We start from the raw sequence: 25,269 nt of genomic DNA on the forward strand, positions 1-25,269 counted from the left end.
TTTCCTTAATCCATTGCCACTTGCTCATTACTAAATGTAACATGACTGCCATATTTATGATGTATCTTATAGAACAAATACAGATCAACTGACTATTCAGTTGTCCCTTAAGTCTGCTGAAGTCTCTAGCTAAAAAGAAACTGCTTGGCCTTGGCGCAGTGGCTCACGCCTGTAATCTCAGCACTTTGGGAGGCAGAGGCGGGAGGATCACGAGGTCAGAAGATCGAGACCATACTGGCTAAAACACAGTGAAACCCTGTCTCTACTAAAAATACAAAAAAATTAGCCGGGCGTGGTGGTGGGTGCCTGTAGTCCCAGCTACTCCAGAGGCTGAGGCAGGAGAATGGCATGAACCTGGGAGGCGGAGCTTGCAGTGAACCGAGCCGAGATCGAGCCACTGCACTCCAGCCTGGGCGACAGAGCGAGACTCCGTATCCAAAAAAAAAAAAAAAAAAAAAAAAAAAAAAAGGAAAAGAAAAAAAGAAACTGCTTAAGTATATTTTGGAAGTATAATGAAATTCCAGAGACACATAAGCATGCCAATCAGAAAATCTGATCAGTCTTAGACTTTCCATTCACAAGTTAGGCTTTGAGTTTGTTTTCTCTTGGGTAAAAATAATTAAACATACTAGCTTTTAGTATTATGAAAATCCTGTAACAAAATGGATATTGCAGTGTTAGAAAATTGTGAAGTGCTATTTAGAAAAGATGATTGCTAATATTTTTTAGATGCATTAGATGTTGGAGGAACATTAACACCCACAAAATTGCTTGCTAGAAGTGAGCTCCAGAAGTTTTTCATTTGTAATGAAAAGTCTGTGCTTACTTTCCGTTTATATTTTTTAATTAGCAATGAATTATCATTGAGAAATCTAATATCAATTCAAATGAACTAAGTAAAAGACTAAGCACTAGTCACTTTAGGAACTTTCATCCTTAGTATATAGATATCTAAGTATCACATTGTCCAAATCCTGCATTTAGTTACCATAATTAAGATAAATGCTGCTGTTGCCTGTTGTTTTCTTAATCAATCCTTTGAAAGGAAATTGGAAGGGAAGATGGATGATCTTAGTCCTTAACTTGGGCTCCCCAGGTGATTGTTCCCAGTCTCCTTGGGAATCTATTAACTCAAACTGGGATCTAGAAATTCTTGGGCGGAGCACACATGCAGCACTATTTACTTCTGATCTGCATTTGATGATGTGAGACCTGTTAGGCACATACACTTTCTTTATTTTCAACTGATTGAGCACTAACATCACTGGTGCATGGAGCTTAAGTAGCTCAACCAGCTAACTGCTGTCAAATCAATTGTCAAAAGGCAAAGGAAACTTGATCTCAGGCAATGCAAATACCAGGACTTCTATAGGATGCTAATGTCATAAAGTGCCTTTTGCTACAGTTCCTCTGACCTCTCCGCTTCCTCTTCTACTCACAGTGCTGACTAACTTCATTATATTGACTGTTACATTGACTACACATCCAGGAAAGTTCCAGAATCTCTAGCAACTTACATTCTAAAGAAAATACAATTTGTATCTTGAATATCTAGTAAAGAAAATATATAAAGGAAAGACAGAATATCATAATGATTGCTAGCACAGACCTGGGAATAAGACCCCCTGAACTTTGTTACTGACTCTATTTTGAGGTAGTGAGGCTCTTTAAGGAAAGTACTGACCTAAGACGTCTTTGTCTAGTTTTCCTGTGTATGTAAAGTGTGGTTTATAATGGTACCTACCACATAGGTAATAATGCATGAAAGCTCTTTTCATTTTTAGTAAGAAAATCTGAAGAACTATTCACAATGTCACTTTGAGGGCTTTTAGCCATGACATAGTGCATTAGGCAAAATTCTAGATCAAATTATTAATTTGTACATATTTCAATTTATGAAACTGTAAAGACAAGCATTTGAAAATAACTTTGTATTATGAATGGCATATTTATTAATATTTAGGCATGTTTAGTCTTTCATCCTTATGAGGTGATGTCCTTGAAAAGCACCTCTTGTAAATATGTGCTATGCAGCTTGGTTTCTAGACTAAGGTAATTTACACAATGATACATCTTACTTAATATGTCTTGTGTGCTGCTTACTGAAAATCTATACAATTATTAAAGTGATGAAATGCTTTAGCCATACTGTAGTTACCTTAGCAACTTGTTGCAATGTGGGTTGTAAATAAATGCCTCTTTTATATTCTGAACCGTTTTTTTAAAATGCCATATAGTCTACTTTAAAAAAACGACTTGAAGAACACATATTTTTGTATTTTAGCTTAATAACAGCAATTTTAATTTGGCTGTAACATAGTGTCATTTTGGTAATTTTATAGTTATCTTATGTAAAAATAAGCTATTACTAACCCAGTTACATTTTAGAAAATGAACCATGCTTTTGTATACTTGCTTGTTGGAAAAAAAAAGGAATATTTAGCATTCTGTTCTGCAAGACACTGTCCTAAGATAAATAAATGACAAAACAAGGTCTCTGCCCTTTTGAGCTTCAATTTCATTGTAGGAGACAGAACTAAAACATATGCATGTTTTTAAAAGAAAGCAAAATACAATCATAGAGAATGACCTGGGCTTGGGAGTGGGGAATGTAAGGAAGTTTGCAAAAAGGCAAGTTTTCTATTTATAGAGTAGACCAGAAAGGCCTATTTGGAAAGGTGACATTTAAACATAGATCTGAATGAAGTAAAGACATTAGAACATCCTGGGGTGATTTACTCCAGGCAAAGGAATAAGAACCTAACAAGATCCAGGGAACAGAATGAAGGCCAGTATAGCAAGAGGTTAGTGTAACATGAATAGATAGAGTGTAATCTGGTTTAGAGTTTTCAAAAATGTACTCTGACTATTGTGTGTAGAAATAGAGTGCAGGGGGGAGCAGGGAAGGAAGGCAAGGCAAGAATGGAAACTTAAGAGCAGTCAGAATTACACCACTAGACTCTAAAGAGAAGTAATGGCAATGATACTGGTGGGTTGGCAGGGGGTCTCCAAATGCCAGTGGGGCCTCCACCCCAGCTAGTGATCTAGGCTCTTGACACCTTCATGAGAATGAATTCAAGGATAAGCTGGTAAATTGTGAGAGTAAAACGACTTATTGCAAAGGGAAAAGTATACACTCAAGAATTTAAGGAGCAGGGCATGGTGGCTCACGTCTGTAATCCCAGCACTTTGGGAGGCCAAGATGGGCAGATCACCTGAGGTTAGGCATTAGAGACCAGCCTGACCAACATGGCAAAACTACTCTCTACTAAAAATACAAAATTAGACGGGTGTGGTGGTGCACTCCTGTAATCCCAGCAACTCCAGAGGCTGAAGCAGGAGAATCGCTTCAACCCACGAGGCAGAGGTTGCAGTGAGCTGAGATCACACCATTGTACTCCAGGCTGGGCAACAAGAGCGAAACTGCATCTCAACAACAACAAAAATGACAAAAAGGGAGTGGGGGCATACTTAAGAGAGAGTCATGCTCAAGAGGGTTTGGGGTTGCAACCTTTATGAGTTTCTTTAACCAAGGTGTGGAATATTCATGAAAATTAATTGGAAAAATGTGTCACTGGGGTGCCACCCATTTTTACACCAAATATGGGTATTCTTGAAACTGTTAGGGCACTGGTGGCTGTGTGATTTGCATAATGAGGTTTGAGGTGAATCCTAGGTCAAATCCAATGTCATGCTGAGTCCAGTTGGTTTAACCAGCTTGTTTCACATCCTGATTTTTCAAGATCTTATGGGCACATAGTTTCTGCAGCTATTTCAACAAGCTATTTTACTAGTTATGTGAAACTGCTGCCTGGCATTTTCTAATCTCCTGCAACCACCCTGTATTATTCCTGTCTCAGCAACATAGAATGGGGTCATAATAAAAGCATGAACAATTAGCCTCTTTCAATGCATATTCTGGAAGAAGGATTCACAGGTCTTGAGGACTTCTTAAATCTAGGATCACAGGATCACTGGAGGTCTCTTTTACAGATGGCAGCAGGTAGTGCTTTCTGGAGCAAAGTTTATTACTTTGAAAGTGTTGGCATTAACTTCAAAGGTCATCTCACCCAATCTCAGCTGCATGTGGATTCTCCTTACATCCTACCTGTAGGATGTAAGTCTTTTCGAATACAATTGTAAAGATCTTTTATTTTTCTTAAATTGAACCTAAAATTGCCTGATTCTCCCTTTGAAACAGGGCATAGAACAAATTTGTTACTTCCTCTATAACCATCATTTCTTCTTACAGTATATATTTTTTTGACCAGAGTTGAAAAAAAAAAAATGTTCAATGGAATTCCATGGTTCAATAATATGGGAAAATACTTCTTTATATCAACTGCTTAAAATGTCATCAAGCGCTTTATCAAAATTTTGATTTTACTGAGGTGTCCTACAGTAAAGAAACCCTTTCATTTTGATTAGCTTTTATTCAACCATGGAATCTTTACATATTCATATTTCAGAAAATTAGTGCATGTGTCATGTTATTTGTAATGGTGAAAGAGACTCTTCAACTATTCCATATATGACATGATATTTAGATTCTCATGCAATGCTGGCTAGCTTCCTCTGCAGAGACAGATTTTGACACTATACACCCAAAAATATAACAGATAATTTAACAAAACAATTCAGATACGGTCTGAGTAGCAGCATATTTTCTGAATCTATTACTTCATGTAAACCTGAATCCGTGTTTCTTTTGAAACAATTTAAGACTATATTAAATGTGTTGTAACATTATCACATCATCGATCAGTATAAACACAGATGTCCCCTCCTGTGAAAGAGTTGCCAAGGCATTTCTTCTCTATGTGTTTGATGTTTTTAGCATACAGGCTGGGCTTTAAATTCCTGTTGAATTTCAATAGGAATGAAGAGATTACCAAATCATTTTCATTCTGGATTCTATCTTTGTTTTTATTGGCAATGTCTCCCAGCTTTGTGTCATCTGCATCCTTTATATGTTTTGATCTCCGGCATTGATGCAATCTGAATAAAAAGGAAAGCCAAAGAAAAAAAATTACGTCAATTTACTTATGCCCTCTTATTAGTTTGATAGTAAGTTATTAACAAAACTGCATTGAGTATTCTGATACTACTAGTTTTGCATGCAAACAAAATGTCACCATCTTATCTCAAAGGAAGTCATTTGAATTACTTTTTGTAAAGTAAAATATACCTTTATTATGTTCTCACCTGATATACCAGGCTTTCTCCTATTTAAAAAGTATACGTTCACACATTCTTAGATTAATATATGTTCTTAGTGCCTATACTTTCTAAATTTTCTTAAAAATCATTAAATAAAAAATGTCTATTTTTTTTCCATGGTTGAGTTTTCTCTTAATCAACTTGTATTTCTCAAGGTTCATCCTTGCTGCCTTTTGGCAAAGCAAACCATTTGCTAATTTCCATTTTTAATCTCTCACAGGTCCTCTATGATTTATCAGAGTTCTCCAAAGATAGTCCTGAAGTCACATTTACAAGTGCTTTGATAATGTAATTCATGAACTAACAAATTAAGATCCCTTTACAACTGAAGTTGAATTCCTGCATGTAGCAATACTGAAGGTGGAAGGAGCCCACACAGCTAAAGGGAAGTAAAGAAGCAGTTAGAAGCGGGTTATAATTAAACTATTGCAAAAAAGAAAACAGATAAATGGACACTTTAAATAAAGAAGACACTGATTAATTCATTCAGATTTTGACAGAGTCAATTATAAGCAAAATAGGTGTATCGCACACAAATTCTACTAAGGTTTTGGTAAACTCTGCCTACAAAACATCATTCTGTCCCACCAAATGTGTAAGAGCACTAGCAGTGCTCTATCTAATTAAATATACTATAATTTTTAGGCTCTGCCATTTTGTTGATTTAGCATATGCACAATAAATAACGCAAAAGTAAAAAATTTTAAGGTACAGTTGAAGGGAGGTCATCCCACTTTGAATAGTATTACAAATCATTAAAAAATTTATCAATTCATAAGTTGTTGTATCTACATGAAGGTGAGTCATCCCAATCATGGTACATAAGACTCTTCCAATCATGCATGTCCTGACCCTTCCTATCAACATAGGTTACTTATATGATTGGATAAAATAGAAGGAGTGGTGATCATGACAAACTATTTCTATGAATAAAAATATACAAAGAATATCAGCTCTGCATATTGTTGAGGATGCTGAAAACAAATCTAATTATAACATATAGTAGATTAACATTAATTTGGTTAAAGAATCATTTAAATATTCAATTAGCACCTGCTATGTGCCAATAATTTTGTTGGGAACCAGAGAAAAAAATATATATGTATTATTATCCGTGTCCAAGAGTCAATCTAATCTAAGAACTAGACATTTAAGCAAGTACGTTCTGAAGGTAAGTTATAAGAAGAAGGTAAGTTATAAGAAGTTATAAGAATAGATGCGTACTTAAGATATAGAAGTAACTCTGTTGAGCATGGTGAGCATGCTCACCTCTGCCAGGAAAGGCAGGAACATCTGAAGAAAATACTTTTGCATTTACGTTCCTATAGGGAAGCATATTGCTTTCAAACAAAATGAAACAAGAACTTTTTCACTGAATACATTAAAAATGAAGAAAAGATATTACCAGTTATTACAGTTAAAACAAACAGAAAAACAACAGTAGAATAAGAAGAAATTAACCCTTTTCTTTATGAATTAGGAAGTACTCCTTAAGTTAAATGAGCCATAAGTATTAAAGCCAGAAAAATTTATGTTTGCTAGTTTTGAATTTTTATATAAGAACATGGAATCTATGTAACAAATTATCTTCCCCTCTTAATTTTTTAAAATTTATTTTTGTTGATATCTATGTATAAACTACTTCCTAAAATCTTAAGGCATTGAATAAATAAAATTAATACAAATCCTAATATTATCTATATTACAGAATAAAAAATTTTATGAGAAGTTGATATTATTGCCTATCTAGGTAAGTATTAAACCACGACACATAAAGATAGAAAAAGAGATCTTAGGCAGGAAAGCAAGATGTGGGTAGTAGGTCTGAGATTTTCTTAACAAGTGCAAACAATGGACTCTTGGAGGGTAAAATCCTAGTACACTATTTTTTTAGACAAGTTCTCAAAAAAGCCAAAGATGTATTGGCTCAGGAAAAAGATTTAAGATAGCATAGATTACATTTCTATATTCAAATAGAAATTCAACATATTGTCTTTTATATTGCTCTGGTTAAGGTAAATAGCACAATATTATCAATGTTTACAAATTTTGCTGTACATAGTTGCTATACCACAGGAGATATAATTAATCATAACAAGCAGTGACAGAGGCAATGGTCTGTTGTATTATAGAAGTAATAAACATATCTCTTTTCCAAAGATGTTTTATCTGGAGCAATGTTGTCATTGTATGAGTTAGTGTAATAATGGCTATATTCGTATTCTTAAACTATGGATCCAATCATGAAAATTCTGAGCATTTATGCATGTTTCCTGCTTGAGTTGGCAGCTTGCAATGATTGATTTCTAGTTATTACAGCACTAATCTTTTTTTGATTATCTCTCAGGTAAATGAAATATAAAATGCCACAATATTTGATGTGGCATTGGTTGTGGTAATACTGATAAAAGAGTGGCAGTTGTCCCATTTAGTGGTTTAGTTCCTTTTTGAGCTTGGATCATTTATTATGATCATTTCAGGTTAACAAAAGATTAAATGAGAAAAAGGGTAAGTTAACAGGTGAGATTAATTACACATGAGAAGATTTTGCATTTGTAGTGACAAAAGGAATCAGATCTCAGAATATATAGAGAACTCCTACAAATCAATAAAAACACAAACAACCCACTAGAAAATGGGCAAGAATCACGTGCAGGCACTTCACAAAAGAGGGAATAAGAATGACTAACAAACATGTAGAGATGTTGAGAATCATAATTGATCACAAACATACATAAATCCCACATTAAGTTACCATTTTGTGCCCTTTTGATTACAAAAATGAAAACATCTGAAAATAAACTCATAATGGAGATGTTGTATATTCACATGCTATTTTATACATTGCTACTTGAAATGTAAATTTGTACAAACACTTTCAAAAGGAATTCAAAATTTCCTTCTATTGTTGAAGAAGCGTATCCTGTATGATCCGGCTGTTCTATTTGTACATGTACAGCAGGGGACATATGCAAAAATGTTTATGACAGAATTATTCACAATGTTAAAAAATGTGGAAGTCACCTAAATGTCCATCATGGGATAGTACATGAATATTCACATAAGAGAGCACTTTAAAAACTGAACTATCATTCAACATATAGATAATATAAAAATACATGTAAAATTCAATGAATAAATAAAACTAAATTATCTTTTAGAACAGATACAGATACAGGAAAAAATATAAAAAGGAAATAAATGATGAACACAGGATTTTTTTTTTTTTTTTTTTTTTTGACACAGAGTCACACTCTGTCACCAGGCTGGAGTGCAATGGACCAGTCTCAGCTCACTGCAACCTCCACCTCCTCGGTTCAAGCGATTCTGCTGCCTTAGCCTCCTGAGTAGCTGGGACTATAGGCATGCGCCACTATGCCCAGCTAATTTTTGTATTTTTAGTAGAGACAGGGTTTCACCATGTTGGCCAGGATGGTCTCAATCTCCTGACATTGCAATCTGCCCGCCTCAGCCTCCGAAAGTGCTGGGATTATAGGCATGAGCCACCATGCCAGGCCGAACACAGGATTTAAAAAGATGTTGAAGAAGGAAGACAGGTTAATTAAAGGAATAGAGGATATATGGTTAGATACATTTTTTTTTTCCAAGATCCCAACTTTCATTATGAGTCATGGGTTTATGTTACTTGTTACATTCTAATAAAAAGTTAATTATATTTTTTTAAAAATAGGCAATTCATAGAACAATGATGAGGTCTGTCATGAACCAATTGTTAATATTAATAAAATTTTGTGTTTCTGTATGTGTGCAAATGTACAATAATGAAAAGATATGATATTATGCTAAATTACCTAGATCAAGCTTATAAGTTAATATGTTGCTTACGGTATATGCCTGATAACCTCTTCTCTGATATTCCTGTCAGGGAAGCAAAGTACCATATAATCTTGCTTAAGAATTAAGGTTAATATGGTCATCATGCTATACATTAGCTGTCTTTTCATCCTACATAACTGCAATTTTCTATCCTTTGTATTCTTTGACCAACATCTCCCCATCTCCCTCCTACTTCTACCCTCTCTCCTGTCCCAGCACCTTTGATAACACTGTAGTTTGCCAAGATAAATTTCAAGTGCTCATATATGTGTGTGTGTGTGTATACATATATATACACACCTCTTACATAGTTACTTTATATATACACACACATACAGACACGTATATATTTGCATAGCTACCATATATTTAAACTCATTTTCTTGGAAGAATTATTTGTGTCTTATTATTGTTGTTTAGTTTCTCTGGATACCAAATATTTTTACTTTTTGTGCCCTTCTATTTCAAATTATAAACCATTTTCTTCTCACTAAAACTTGGTATTACCTAAATAGTACCAAATATTAATGTATAGGATATTTTGGTTTTACATAGTTACCATGTATATGGTAACTTTGGTTTTACATAGTGAATATATTTGGTTACATATATATGGTAACTATATATACAGTAACTATGTAAAAGGAGATGAATATAGTATTTTATTTGGGAGCAGTAATCATTTCACTATGTATTTGTATGTCAAAAGATTGTATTGTATACCTTAAATATATATAATTTAAGAACTCTAAAAAATAATTACAGTTGGCTGGGCACGGTGGCTCATGCCTGTAATTCCAGCACTTTGGGAGGCCAAGGTGGGCAGATCACCTGAGGCCAGGAGTTCGAGACCAGCCTGACCAACTTGGTGAAACCTCATCTCTACTAAAAATACAAAAATTAGCTGGCATGGTGATGGGCACCTGTAATCCCAGCTACTGGGGAGGCTGAGGCAGGAGAATCACTTGAACCTAGGAGGGGAAGGTTGTAGTGAACCGAGATGGCACCACTGCAATCCAGCCTGGGTGACAAGAGCAAAACTCCATCTCAAAAAATAAAAAATAAAAATAAATTAAAAATAATTACAGTTAATTCATTTCTGGATAATTTAGACTGTTCTGTATTTCACATAGTCAACCAGTAACGTTCTCTCTTATACTCCACAACCAGTTCTTGGTGGAAATAACATAAGTACTGTTAGAAGGGCCAAGTTGTCTTACTATTATTATTTTAATGAAGGAAAGAAAGAGCAAATCATAGTTTCATTGCTAATAAGGTCACCTACTATTTAAGACTTTCTGGATTACATTGCAATTCAACAATTGAACACTATTGAGAAGCAAGGGACAAGAAATTGTCTGTATGATATTGTTGCTCAACTTGGGCAGGAGATTCAAGCAAGTACTACCCTCTTTGTTTCTAGTGCTTATACAACAGAAACTATTTAGTACCATTTAAATAAATTAATAAATAATAACAACACATAAGAAACCTTGTATCCCGGAAACATAAATAAAATGCATTAACTAAAATTGTACCATGTACTTTTTTTTTTCTTTCAAAAAGTTCCTGTTTTGAACAAGTGGGTCATTGCTTTCTTGACTCAACACAGTCGGCAACTGAATCTATCTATGATATTGCTTTATCTCCCCACTGAGAACATTTGTGAGTTGGCACTCTTTCAGAAAGACACACTCATCTAACCGTAAGTATAGTTCTTGGAAAAGAAGCTATACTTTGTCTTCTTGATGTTTGTAAAGCTTCAAAAACCCAAGCCAACTGGAAGAGGATTGAAGCATGTTATACCACATTCAGTGTAACAACAACATTTTTCATTGATGTTTTATGTTATGTTGCTGGCTTTAGAATACAATTTTAGCAACAATTTCTTCAGAATTATATTTTATTAAGAGATATAAGTCTGTGAGTGCAGGAATATGTAAAAGGAAATTACAAAATTTTTTTATTGGTTAAAATATTTTGGAAGCTATAAATTCTCAAGGTGACAAAAGTTTACTTTCCTGCTACTTTGTACTAATATTGACTACATGGTATTGTCACACAAAGATTTCATTAGTTTAGACTTCAGGTTACATTGTTCATATATTGTATGCATGAAAACATTTTAAAATATATTTTTTATATTTATGTGTGTGTAAAACAAAAAGCATGCAAAACCAAAGTATCCTATATGTTAATATTTGGTACTATTTAGGTAATATCAAGTTTTAGTGAGAAGAAAATGGTTTATAATTTGAAGTAAAAGGACACAAAAAGTAAAAATATTTGGTATCCAGAGAAACTAAACAACAATAATAAGACACAAATAATTCTTCCAAGAAAATGAATTTGAGCCAAAAAATAACCAGTAGCACAGTATTCAAGCCTTTATCTTGAACATTCACTGTCTCTTTAACTGTCAATAAGAGATCTCCACTTAACAGCTGGGAATATTGCCATAGGGCTAAAAGAGAACAGTTCCTCAGCCTGCCTTACGGTTCTGGTAGCCAAATGATTAAAATCTGGGTGAAGATATGTTGGCAGAAGTATTGTGTGGGACATATTTGAGGTTGCCTTTTTACTCTCTTTGAACTTATTCTTTTTGATGATTAGCGTTTTTGCTGAATTCCTGGATCATAAAATGACCTTGGGAATGTAAGCCACATGTAGCAGAACAATGCATAGGACAATCTTTGAATGACACAATATAACCCCTAAGCTGCTCATCTCTAGACTTCTTTCCTACAAGAGAAATAAAGTACTATATTCCATAAGTCACAAATTTGCTGACAACTGTATCCTACCCCCAATATAATCAAGATAATTAAAACCCCACATGCATGTCAGAATTCAAGACTCAACAGTCTCTTTCAAATTTAGTTTTGAAACCACTTCCAGCTATGTTTTTCCACTAATCTGTTTGCCCAAGCTGTTTTGCTTCCTGTGTACAAATATCCTTTACATACTCCCACAATATCTTCGTTCATTTTACTCATTTTCTTTCTCTCCACATTCAACCTCACAAATCTTGTTTCATTTTACTCATTTTCTCTCTCTCTACATTCAACCTAACAAATCTTGGTTCATCTTACTCATTTTCTTTCTCTCTCCATTCAACCTCACATTCTCAAATATTACATTGTTAAAAAACCAGCTCCAACCTTCAGGAATTCTTTTTCATCTTCCAGTTTAGGGAATTCCATTTCTCCATGTTTATAAGCCTAGTTTGTTAAACAAGCATTTGTACCTAATTGTATACAGCTTTAAGACACATGTTATATTGTTTTCCTACATTGGTGTTTAATGTTTGTTTTGAGCATTGTATGTGTTCATTTGTATTTGTCACCCCAACTCTGATTAAATCATCTATCCAGCAAAAACATACTACAAAAAATTTTCCCTCCTTTACCTCTTTTCTCGTTTGTAAATGGATACTATCATTTAGTTCTATACTTCTCCCACACCACTGCTACTCGCATGAAATCCGTCTCTAAATTATGTAATTTGTCTTATCTGTCTGGAATTTGTCTATCTCTTTCCATACTTATGCTCACTGTCTTAGTTCAGGGAATGTCTTTAATTGCTAACTGACCTTGCTTTTCCTTCTTCATTCTTCTTCCTCTGACATGATCTTATGAGAATGAGCTTATTAATGTCCAGGCTTCAAGCTGACTTCTCCAATCGCACTATTAGTTGCTTTTCCCTTCTTAGTTTTGCTAGAGCTGTCATAACAAAGAACCGCAGAGTGGGTTTATTAGCAACATAAATTTATTTTCTCACACAGTTCAGGAGACAAGAAGTCTAATTTCAAATTGTCAGCAGGGTTGTTTTCTCCCACGTTCTCTCTACTTGACTTGGCTGTCCTCTTGCTGCCTCTTCACATGGTCCACCCTTTGGGCACAGGCAACCCTGGTGTCTCTCTGTGTGTCCTAATCTCTTCTTTTTATAAGGAAATCAGGCACATTGGATTTGGATTCACCCTAATAGCTTCCTTTTTACTTAATCACCTCTTTAGAGACTCTATCTTTTAATATAGTTACATTCTTAGGTAGTGGGAGTTAGCAACTTCTTAAACTTTAGCTTAAACATCTGTCTGCAGTCCACAATGATAACAGATTCTCTTCCTGTCTCTTCCTCCCACCCCCTGCCCCTATCTCATTTTTGAAAACTTTGCACAGCTCTCAACCTCTTTGTTTGCATATTAAGGCTTCTGCCAAGTCTTCCTTTGCAATTCTGCTTAGAATATTTTCCTCCGGGTAGCACTCTCTGAACTACCCTGTCTGATCTTTCCCTGTTCCCATGTCCCTAAAATGATTTAGAGGGCCCTCCTATGTGCTTCTACAGCACCCTTGTCCTAGACCTAGCAAGTCTCAGAGCCAGAATTCAAATCCAGGAGGTCTAACTCCAAAGACTGCAGATTAACCATAATACAGAGATGCATGAATCTGGAGATAAATTGCTTATAAAGTGCCCATTATCATCAAGGTGAATTTTAAACTCCTTGTCCTAGTATGTGAGTTCATCAGTAGCCGGCCCCTAGGTGACAGCTCCAGTATCATCTTTCAACTGCCATTGCAAGCACTGCCTTATATGTAAGATTTAAGGAAAAGGGAAATTTGAACCAAGGTATAACTGAAAGCTTTCTATTGGTTGTTTCGTTTTTATAATGTGCAATAGAGAATAGCACTTTGAAATTTTATAGGATGGCTTATGAATCCACTGACTGACAAACAGAGACACAGTTGAAGAAAACAAGCACTCTTCTTTGTAAGATATCAAATGGGCCAAAATTGTTGTAAAAAGAAAGGAACATTTATGATTCTTTTCCTGACCACATTACCTTGTCTGATTTCCTCCCTGTCCAAAAAATATCAGAACTAGTCACCAGGACACCCACTTATATTAGGAGGATGACAAGTGGTAAATCACTGACACTTAAGTAGTTTCTCCAGCAAAACACTCCAATTGCTTTGAAAGATGTTTATTCAAACTCTATGTTTGATCTGTTTATTTCATTGTAGCATGTGTTTTGAACACTAGAATAACGACAGAATTGTAAGCAAGCGACTCAATTACAACACAATATTATTGTATAAAATGTTAGTTTAGTTTAAAAGCAGTGTGGCACAATGGTGCTGAGTTGAGATTCTGTTTCTGTACTGAACCACTGCGACACTTAGAGGAAACAATTAACTTCATGTTGATCATTAGCAGAGTAATAATAGTATTGCCTAAACCATGGAGTTGTTTTGAAAATTCAATAAAAGGCTGGGCATGGTGGCTTGTGGCTGTAATCCTAGCACTTTGGGAGGCCGAGTCATGGGGATCACATGAGGTCAGGAGTTCGAGATCAGCCTGGCCAACATGGTGAAACCCCGTCCCTACCAAAAAATAAAGAAATTAGCTGGGCATGGTGTTGGGTGCCTGTAATCCCAGCTACTTGGGAGGCTGAAACAGGAGAATCACTTGAACCCGGAAGGCAAAAGTCGCAGTGAGTCAAGATCACACTACTACACTCCAGCCTGGGCGACACAGCGAGACTATCTCTCAAAAAAAAAAAGAAAGAAATTAAACAAGGTAACATATATAATGCAATTAGCACAGTGTGTGGCAAACAGGTATACTCAGTTGTCTCACCACTGTCCATGGTTTTTATCTAGTCAGGATCCATGTACCATTTTTGGCCTAGTAAGCCTGTAATCAACAGTAAAGCCAAGTCCCTGTTCTAACAGACCTTATAGCTAATATAGAACCTTCTGGTGTAGGGTAAAAAGCTATGATCTAACGTTAGACGGCCACGGTTTAAACCCTGACTGTACCACTTAAGCAGCTATGTGACCTTGGCAAGGCTACTTGACTTTTCTGTGACTCTTTCTTCATCTATACAACGAAGATAATAATTATTAGATTTGTTGTTAGGATTAAATGAATAAATAAATCTAGTTCTCCTAGAATGTTTCTGGTACATAAAATGTGTCATTTAAGTTGCTCACTATCTGAATTAAGCCATTTCCAAGCTATTTCTTAATAGTGAATTTCTCAAATTGGACTAACATGAATTAGAGATCCTAAGCAGTATTAGCCTAAACTAAATATTTCAACGGTACAAACAAAAGGCTTATCAAAAGCTTCAAAATAATGGCTCTCCAGGTCTTTCTTTCCTGTGAAAGTCACATCTCTGTAGCCCAGAATAGACAAAGCCTCCAAGTGAGGTGTTCACGGTTCCTCATACAGAGGGTAGTGCTTCAATTACAAAACATCTCCATTTTATACCCAGCACTGGACACACTATATGCCATTTTCCAGGAAGCCATCCCTTATAAATTCTGGTTCTATCTATTATAGGTAATCCTTAGTCCGATATCCTACTAAAGGCACAAAGACAGCGCTCTTCCTTCTAGCAAATATCATTAGTCTATTTACCCAGGGGAGGTAGAATTGCAAGGAGATTAGACCTGTTCACTTGTTATGGACTAAACATTGTACCTTCTTTCCACCCCAAATTCCTATGTTGAAGCTCTAACCATCTAATGTGGTGCTATGTAGGGATGAGGCCTTTGGGAGGTAATTAGGGTTAGACAGGTCATGTCTAACCTTCATGATGGGATTAGGGGCTGTCATAATAGGATTAGTTGCTATATAAACTGGGGATAAAATGTCTGTTTCTTTTTCTCTGTTCCCCTCCACAACACACACTGAGAAAAGGCCATGTGAGGACATAGTTAGAAGGCAGCTGTTTGCAAGCTAGGAAAAGAGCCATCACCAAGAACCAAATTGGCGAGCATCTTAATCTTGGCCTTCCAAGAACTGTGAAAAATGTTTCTCACAGAACTCCAGAACTGTGAGAAATACATTCCTACTATTTAAGCTACCCAGGCGATGGTATTTTGTTATAGTAGCCTGAACTAAGAAACCCCTTTTTGCTTCTTTCCCTCAAGGTCTCTCCCTCGTAGAAGGAGTAAATGAGCAAATGTATTGCAGGCCAGGTTATTTCACAACTTTCATCTACCCTTTTTATAAACAACTACAACAACAACAAAAACTTTTTTTAAAGTAAAAGGAAGAGATACATCTGTTATACTTTTCTTTCCATGCAACCCCTCAAAGGCACTCTTTTATTTTATAAGGTAAAACTTATACATGGTGCCAAAATCAAAAGAACATAAAAAGTCTAACCTCTATCTTTGATACCATCTGCCCACTTACACCATGACCCCAACCAATTTTATTAATTTTTGGAGAAAACACCTTGCTTCACCTTGCAATTTTCACCTAAAAATACCATGGAGACCTTTTTATACCGATTAAGAATTCCCTCATTCTTTTACACAGCAGCTTAATCTTCCACAATATGCATATTCTGTATTTGTACTGTAATGATCCAAGGTTTAAAAGATGTTTTATAATATGAGCTGTTGAAATTGACAACTATAACACATTTCTATGGCATGTTCCTATGTCATTCTATACTCAGTGTTGTCTGTGTTTTGAGGCTTCTATTTTTATTATTTTTTAAATTGTGGCCATTAGCCAACATGGGATCTGTCCTCTTAACACATTTTTAAGTATATAATACAGTATGGTTAACTATAGGCACATTATTATACAATAGATCTCTAGAATTTATTCATCTTATACAGTTGAGATTTTATAATAGCATCCTCTCTGTTTTACATAAGAATATCAACATGGAAGTAAATAATAAAAAGTTTTCTATATCCATAAAATTCCCAATGGCCTGACTCCCCTCTCTGAAAGGAAACCCTAATTCAGCATTTGGCATTCCCATGAAAATAATGCCAAGAAGACACTCTCCTATTTTAACGCAATAAGAGAAGTAAACTGTTCCTGTGATTTGACACTCAAATAGATATTGACTCGAATGCATGAGAGGTAAGGAACTCATTTTTAAATCTGCCTCTTTTTAGCATTAAAAACATATAAATTCCTTTTAGCCTTGAATAATTGAAAGTGTGGGGATCTGGCTATTTGAATAGAGCAAAATGATGAATAGTGCAGGCTTCAGAGTCAGAAGGATACTGTGTAGGTTCCATAATTAACTCAATTGTGACAAAATAGATCTGTCACCTTAGGTAAATTTGCATAAGCCTCAATCTCCCTGTAATTTGAGGACATAAAATGTAGGTAAACAGGTTGTGAACAGGATCAACTGATATAATGTACATAAATCACATTACATAGTCATTACTCAATACATGGTAGCTTTCATCATGATCATCATCATCATATGCATCTATTTTATTCTGTATTAGATTCTGTATAAATTCTGGGCAACAACAATGTATATGACAAGATCTCTGCTCTCAGAACTCACAGTACAGTAGCAAAGGCATACCAGTAAAGAAAGAATAGCTTTCATCTATGAAAAGACAATACACCAATAGACTGAATGCTATGCTCTAGAGAAGTAAAAAGTGTTCTGAAAATGGCAGTTTGTAGAGAAATGATCTTAAGGAGGGAAAAGGATCAAGATGTTTCCATCGGAAGAGATATCATATATTTCAAATTCAATTATCAGAGAACATAAAGACATAGACAACACTGGAACAATGCTGTAGTTATTTTAATTTGGTGGTGAAATAAGACTCTTGGATCTGACAGTCCCTTTGAGTCTCAATAGTTTCTTTTCAATTCCATAGATAGATCTAAGGGTAGTGGGAATGGGGTATATCCTCTGATCCTGAGGTTTGCTCTCCTGGTTTGTTAAACATTTTCCCACATAAAAGCAAAGTGTAAAAGGCGAGGGGGAAAAGGGTGATCCTTATCCTCTTCCATTTTTTGAACAGGATCCATAAATCTACAGGTTTTTAAAATTATTTTTGAAGGTGCTTAAATGTCAAGAATATTATGCTATGGATTACCACTGCTGCATACACATCGCATACATCAAAAACTCAAAGCAAGTGAAAAAGACTTCGCAATGGCTGGTACAAGACTTTCTACAACATTTCCTACCACTGTAAGGCACCCTTCAGGTATTAAAGTTAATGAATGTGTAGTGTAAATAACCTACATTTACTTTAAACAGAAACTTCAGTTGCAGACAGTGGCCTGCAAACCAACAGCAAACAAGAAAGGAATTTCAAGTCAGAACCTTTTTGGAGAGGAGTCGCTCTAAATTCTGAATTTTGTTGAACCAAGAGTCTCTTGATTACAGCTCTGCAATTCATGCCTAATAGTCTGCCAGAATATTTTATTGGGAATTGGTAGGCTTATATAATCAGAAATCATAAGTTAAAGATGGCCTTTTGTTGGAAATAGTTTATTCTAATTCTTATTCCCACTTCGTTATCAGGAACAGTAATTTATTAATGAGGAATAAGAATTAGAACTCGAAGAAGCATCAGACATTGTGGCAAGCAGACAATGTATAGATTCATACCAGGTTCCAAAACACTGCCGAACATCTTCCTCTTGAAAGGCTGCAAAAGAGTCTGTGTCGAAGATACATTTTAGAACATCAAACCTAAAAACTCAATCCTGGCAAACTAATATACACGCAACAAAATGCCTCTTTTTATTCCTTAGCATCTCACCACCGATTTCATTATTCACTTCTTCATGCAAGCTGTGCGGTTTAGCTTCAAGCTCTTCCTTAATTGCACCAGAAGTCAAGTCTGGGCGTTGGACATATACACTCTAAATCCTTACGCGTGGGTCTGTGAGCAGCCTTGAGCAGCGCAGCAAGTTAGGGGGAAGGTATCGCCAACTGTCTGCTCGCTTCAAGTAAGTGGCAGCCTCCATGGATCCATTACCCCTAAACCCACAGCCCCTGTCAGTGCCTCCGCTGGCTCAAACAGAATCCAAAGCAGGTTCATCCCTGAAATTCAGACTTGCGCCTGAAGTTACCGGTCCGCAATCCCTGGGAGCCGCAACGCTCACCTTGGAATGCTCCGGATCGATTTCTGAGCTGCGAGTAGCGCTGCTAGAGGTCATCCTACAAGTTTCATCTTTTGTATTAAATCTTCACTTCTGCGCTCTGCGACTCCACGTTTGGCGCTCACGTACTAGGTTCCCGGCAAAGTCAACCGCCTTCCAACTTGAAGAGGCACAGTCAAGAACTCCCTTGATTTTGAGGAGATTCTCGATGGAGACGGTGGCAGTGGGTGGCGGAGCGGTGCACCCAGCGCCAGAGCAAAGGAACCTGGCGCCATCTCCTAGCTGGGCAACTTTGCGTTTTCCGCTAGCAGGTAGCAAGCCATAGATATTCGCGAAGCTCCAGAGGGGAGAAATCCTCAGCAATTCTCTGTCCCGCACTTGAAAAGGCAGAGCAGCGCTGTGCTGGAATAGACCGGGCGAAGCACAAATGCAAGCTTTGGTTAAAAAAAGCACAATAAACAATGGGCAAAAGTTTACTTTCTGTAATCTATTAATTCCAGCAGCCCATTCCGGGTAAAACAAACTCCTCTTGGGAAGCTCCTTTCGTGGGAGTTGTGGATGACCCCGGGGCGCTTCTGAGAGCGAAGCCTCTCCTGCCTGGGACGCCCCAGCGGTGTAGCACCCAGTGATCCCTCCCGGCCGTAAAGGGAAGAAAAAGAAGTTGGGACGGGAGCTAGCCAGAGACCCGGACAGCTACTCTTGGTGCAAAACCTTGGAAATGGCTGCTAAAGGGGTTGGGTCTCCAGACTCCTAATCCCTCCCCTTTCTCCATCTGAGCCGTTCACCTGCTACCGTCCAGTTTACAATATAAGCGTAGACCCTAAATTAACCCAGTTCCAAAAGCTAGGCATTATAATTCCCTAAGAAATTCATTTTAAAAACATCTAAGCGAGTTTCCGGAGCTCCTTGGGGGAAATGTTATGGAGGGAGTGGGCAAGGAAAGACGGGGTGCGAGGGGATAATGTTCACGAAGCGATGTGTAGGCTCCTCTATTCGAAGGACCTCGGGGAGCCCCTCAGCTCCCCAGCGAACTGCTGCAGCCACTTCAATTCTCCACTACAGAAGGGGCGGAGGTGGCCCCTGGAGGGTGGCGATGGGAACAGGGCTAATCTTTAGTCTAGTGACCTCTCGCCGGGTGCCAACGGGATGTAACTGGCCTCAAGAAAAGAGCTACGGAGTCGAAATGCCAGACAGGGCAGAGAACCGAGAGGTGGCTCAAAGGACTTAAGCGCGTACAGCGAGGAACTGCCTGCCGGCAATCCGCTAACTAGAGAGGACTGATTGACTCTTCCTGTCATCAACATCCCTGGAACCCCTACTCCTCCTCACGTCTCTTGACTTTTCGCTAGCCAGTGGCCCGGGGCCGCGGGCGCAAGGCTGGGCGTGCGTGTGTAGCTGCGCGCGCGCGCGCGCGGTTGTGCGCGCCTGTGTGTGTGCGCAGCCCGAGCTCTGAGCCTGGCCGCCGAGCCCCAGCCGTCCGCCCTGCAGCCGCCTCCTCAAAGCCTCTTCACCTGGCGCCTCCACCCGCCGCCAGCCCAGCCCCGCACCGGCGCTGCCTCCCCTCAAAGTTTCCCCAGCGTAGACACCTTCGCGCTGCGGCAGCCCAGGGAGACGGCGTTCTGAAGCTGTGCCTTAGAGTGGCTCTTCTTACACCTCTCCGCCTCATGCCCACCTAATTCGGGCAGAGAGTAGAAAATTTTCCAAATTAAGGGGAGAAAAGGGGGAGGGGCATTATCGAGAGAAAGCGAGAGGAGCGGCCGCAACTAAGAATATCCTGCCTGATGCCAGGGAATTGACTGACGTGTCTGTGGGGTTACGGAAGAAAACTGAATAGGCAGCCAAGTTGGCCGAGGAGGGGCTGGGAGGCTTCCGGGTGCCGGGAAGGTGGTCCCGGTCTCCGTTTCCACTGGCACGAAGGCTTGGAGGCGCCTCTATGGTGAGGGCTTTTGAACCGCCATCCCCTCCTGATCCCTTGGAAAGGAGGAGCCGGCAGAGCTGAGGCGGGGGAAGTCCAGGAAAAGCCCCTGGACTTGTGTGCGTCGCATCCTTGGCTTGGGATTTTAAGGACACGAAGGAGAATTAACAGCGCCTCAAGGTAAGAGGCAGCAAAGCTGCTGCTTGAATTGCCAGAGACAATAACTTAAAATAGATGTTGGAGATGGGGTGGGGGTTAAGTCAAGTTAGGAGGATCTCTCTTGGCGTCGCCACGCGATCGCACGACCCGCGCTGGGAAGTCAGGGAGTAGCCGGTGCTGCGTTGCCCAGCTGGGAGGCAGGAAGCCGGAGAGTATCCTGTCCTTACACTTTCTGAAACCTATTGGAAATCGATTTCGGGCTGGGTTCTCTGTCGAGGTTGATATACAGCGTGGATTTGGGTTTTGGGTTTTCATTTTTTTACCAGAGAGTTTTTAAAATTTTATTATTAGCACCGCAGACCCACCCCCTGATTGTCATAGAGAGCTGTGGGCACCGGTGAACGCAGCTAGGACGAGGTGGCAGGTGAGCCTGGCGCAGGTGGGCTGGTGGGAGAGGCGGCGGCACCTGGCCGGCGGACTCGGGGGCGCGCGAAGCTCACGCTCCCGCCTGGCCGGCCCCCTGCAACCCGCGTCTGAACCTGGGCGCCGCAGGTCGCCTGCAGTTCCCTTCGCCTCCGCTAGAGGCTCCCAGCGGGCGCCGCGGAGCGGGTGGGTGTGGGGGCGCCGGGAGGCGGCGGGGCGAGCGCTGAGAGCTAGCGTGCCCGCGGGGTGGCGGAGCCCGCGCGGCAGGGGCGGGGGACGTGAGCGGGAGTCCGGGCGAGCTTCCTAGCTCCGCGCCGCGCCGCGGGGACGCGGGTCCGAACCCGGCTGAGCTCTGGAAAGCTGTGCCTTGAACTGGAGCCACTTCGGGGATGAGAGCCTTGCCCGCGCCCTGAGGGCAGCCCCAGGAGGTAATGCCCTCTTTCTCCTCCTCTCTCTTTTCGCCCCCTAGTTCTCTGTAAATTCTCAAGTCAGATACTCAGGGTGGGAGGAAATGAAGGGTGAGAGAGAGTCTGTAGAGTCTGTATCTAAAAAAGGTGCCTTTCAGTGTCGCTCCGTGGTGCTCTGGTGTGTGTGTATTCACTAATGCCCGATTTCCCCCGCCTCCCTTGAATATTTGGCTGGTTTAAGGGAAGTTTTTTGCGGAGAACGCTGGGTGGCTGGTCTGGGCCAGGCTGCTCCGAGGTGAGCTAGGGAACCTGCTGTGCCCCCTTTGCGCCGCAGTGGACTGGAGTGCAAGACTCCAGGGATGGGGTGTGGTGGAGAAAAGGAGTACCACACCCTCTTCTTTTCCTCTTCACCTGCTGGTGAAGTCTCCCCATTCAGCATTTTGCTGATTTCCTTTCCCGAGGGATTGGCTCAGAGGACAGAGGAAAGCTGCTGAAATACTTGGAGAGAGAGAGAGAGAGAGAGAGAGAGAGAGAGAGAGAGAGAGAGAGAGAGAGAGAGAGGAGAGATAAGGATGAGAAGGAAGTCATGGTCTGAGCATCAAAAGAGGAAGGAGGGCGAAGTTAAGCTTGTGTGTTTGAGGTGGGGGAGCGAGTGCTGGGAAATGGGCTTGGAGTTCAGTTTATTTGATGAAGTGAGATTCATTTCACATTTCACACTTTGACATAATCCAGTTTGCTGAAGCCACTAACAGATGTCATCTGTGCTATGTACTGCCTTGGGCTCAGTGGGCACTGAACATGTTTGATGAGTGTGTCTAAGCAGTAAATAAATAAATAAATGAAAGAGTGCTTATTGTGTTTGCTTGGTGTGATTACCCCCGTGTCTTTTAGGCAGCCGGTAATGTATGCATTTTTCAGTGTGCTGTGCTGTGTTTGTGCATACCATATGTGGTCATTTTACACTCAGTAATGCAATTTCAGGATCTTCTAAAGGTGGCTGTTAACAAACACGAATATTTAGAATAATACTAAAGGAGGACCAAAAATTACCATGGGGCGTGGAATATTCCAGGAATACTAAATAGAAGCTGAGGTCCATCATTGATGAAAATATTGACCACATACTGAAAGGGCAAAAAATATTTTTCAGAAATTGGAAACAGTGGTTAACATTTTAAAAGAAGGAGATGTTCTTTAGGGCTCTATCACTGTCACCCAGTAGCATGCATTACTCCCAATATAGTTGGAGTGTGAGGAAGAAAAAAAATGCACTTCCTGTTCAAAACCAGTAAAATGTTTTGAGATCTGCCAGGTATTTCACCTTAAGAATTTAAATGGAATGGATTGCCTATTGATGGCAGAAGTGGTTTGGTTATGTAAGGTATCTGTTATTTTTGATTAAGATACATATATAAGTTAATATTTTTATATAATAAGTTTACTGTAGTGGAAATGGAAGCAGGAAAATTTATTGATGTTTTTCATTCCGGAATAACACACAGCATTATCTCAGGAAGATTTATATAAAGTTTGTCTTTCATGTATCATACTGGATGGTGCTCTGTGTGGAAGGCAAGAATATACATCTTGATGAAGTCCCGAAAAGGATGGTTCATGTTCTTAAAATACAGTGTTTTAGAAATTTTTATGACGTGAAAAAATGATACTCATTTGAATATAAGTACAAGTTATACATACACTAATCATTTATTTGTTGACTTAAATTTAGCGAGACAAATACATATTTAGGGCTCAAATGTACTTCTGAAAGACACCTCTAAAACCAAAGGAAGATCTGCTATTAAGACTCTGTGTATATGATGCATAAGGGAAGTTTTGTTTCTTGACATTTAATCGAATCAAACTAGTGAGGCTGGTTTGTAATCTCAAGTCAGCTTTAGGACTCCATGTCTAAAGATGCTTTCCTCTCTAATAAACGTGATTTTAAAAGAGACCAAACATTAAAATGTTCCACAGCCGTCATGGATCAGAAAACCATTTGAGTCCTCTGAAACCTCATGTCAAGAATAAGAAGTGATAGGAAGTTGTCACAAATTAATTGGCTTGATACTTCAATTAAAAACTGATTATGATCTGGCTCTGGTAGTCATTATGGTTGATTTCATTTGGTCTCTAGATATTCTGTGAAAGGACTCTAGGTGGAAATGTTTTCCTGTAGTACAAGGAGAGGAGGTCACTATATGCAAACAGGCTTGTCAGTTACTGATTCTCCAGTTTGGTTATGTTGTATCCTTAAGGAAGCATGTTAGATTGAAAAAAAAATCTCTTTTCTCAATTTACATAAATATTTCTCTTTGTCATAGCCCTCAACCAACCTGTGAATACTATATTTATAATTTTGTTGAAATATGTCACCAAGCCTCTTCCCTTTATGGTTCAGGGGCTACTTTGATGATAATAGCTTTAAAAACTATTTAAGCATAAAATACCATATTTCCTGAAAGAAAATAAATTAAATTTAAAAAGGGTTTGGGATAAGGAAATTAAGGGAGAATATGAGGGAAAGGTTAAATTCCAGGTATCAGGCTTACCCATCTAATGGCATATACTTCCGTGATTTCTTTCTTATTCTTCTAAAGAAATTTTCCCTTCCTTCCTTCCTTCCTTCCTTCCTTCCTTCCTTCCTTCCTTCCTTCCTTCCTTTTTTTTTCTTCAAAACATTTCCTTCAGAATTAAATCCATGCTAATTTACAGTTATTTTATAATGATCAGTCCATAAAAATTTACTTTTAAGTAGGTGGGTGACAGTCTTAAAATATTAAGATTGTTGCATTTATTTTTTAATTTTATACAAAAATTGACTAGAAGGTGGGTTTGGGTCTTTAGGGAGTTCAAATCATCAGTCTCTTAAATTGTAAATGCATCTTGTGTCTGGCTATAACTTCACTGCCTTTTGTTTCTGGGAAGTATAAAAGCATGGATAAGTATTCATTTGATATAGATGGACAGCCTAACAACATGGTGCATTTGTGCTGTGAGTGGCTTATTTTCATATGGTTAATACTCTGAGAACAAATTGGCCAATGTAATAAAATATGTAATGTTCATATTCAGCGAGTAGTAGAGTCACATTTGTCAGTGTGTATTGGTTCAGAAATTAGTATCATATTTTAGGAAACCTTAACTTCATCTAAACCTTAATAAAAGTTAGTTTTTTAAAAAAGTGTTATCACTCAACAGATACAATTGCTGTATCTATTCTTAAATGTCCTCGAAGAGAGAAGATCCTAGTTCTAAAAATCTCCCAAGAGAGACTAATCCAGTGCCACTGGGAGGCAGCATGAATAAGTAGAAAAAGCAGTGGATCTGACACCAGAAGACTTGAATTCTACTGTTTCTCATGACTAGCAGTGTCTTCTTTGTAAAACTGTCTTATTTTTTCTAAGG

The 25,269-nt window shown here is 38.5% G+C and overlaps 2 long non-coding RNA genes across 11 annotated transcripts in view; one reads left to right on the top strand and one right to left on the bottom strand.

Moving 5' to 3' along the window:
- Positions 1 to 2,270: 2,270 nt before the first annotated feature.
- LOC102145835 (uncharacterized) lies at positions 2,271 to 19,681 on the bottom strand. The gene is made up of 2 exons (XR_284648.4): positions 18,461 to 19,681; positions 2,271 to 4,998 (listed from the first exon to the last, which is right to left on the bottom strand). It is a non-coding gene; the product is annotated as an uncharacterized lncRNA (long non-coding RNA).
- Positions 19,682 to 20,384: 703 nt separating this feature from the next.
- LOC141406893 (uncharacterized) overlaps positions 20,385 to 25,269 on the top strand; it is a 934,563-nt gene continuing 929,678 nt past the window's right edge. For 6 of the 10 annotated variants that reach the window (XR_012424656.1, XR_012424652.1, XR_012424654.1 and 3 more), the window contains exon 1: positions 20,385 to 21,052. This is a non-coding gene — a long non-coding RNA (uncharacterized lncRNA). Of the gene's footprint in view, positions 21,053 to 21,672; positions 21,883 to 25,269 lie in introns of those variants that run through there. The other 4 variants (XR_012424658.1, XR_012424655.1, XR_012424659.1 and 1 more) reach the window with 1 other exon arrangement.

This window comes from Macaca fascicularis, chromosome 15, assembly GCF_037993035.2.
Source record: "Macaca fascicularis isolate 582-1 chromosome 15, T2T-MFA8v1.1".
Classification (NCBI taxonomy): domain Eukaryota; kingdom Metazoa; phylum Chordata; class Mammalia; order Primates; family Cercopithecidae; genus Macaca; species Macaca fascicularis.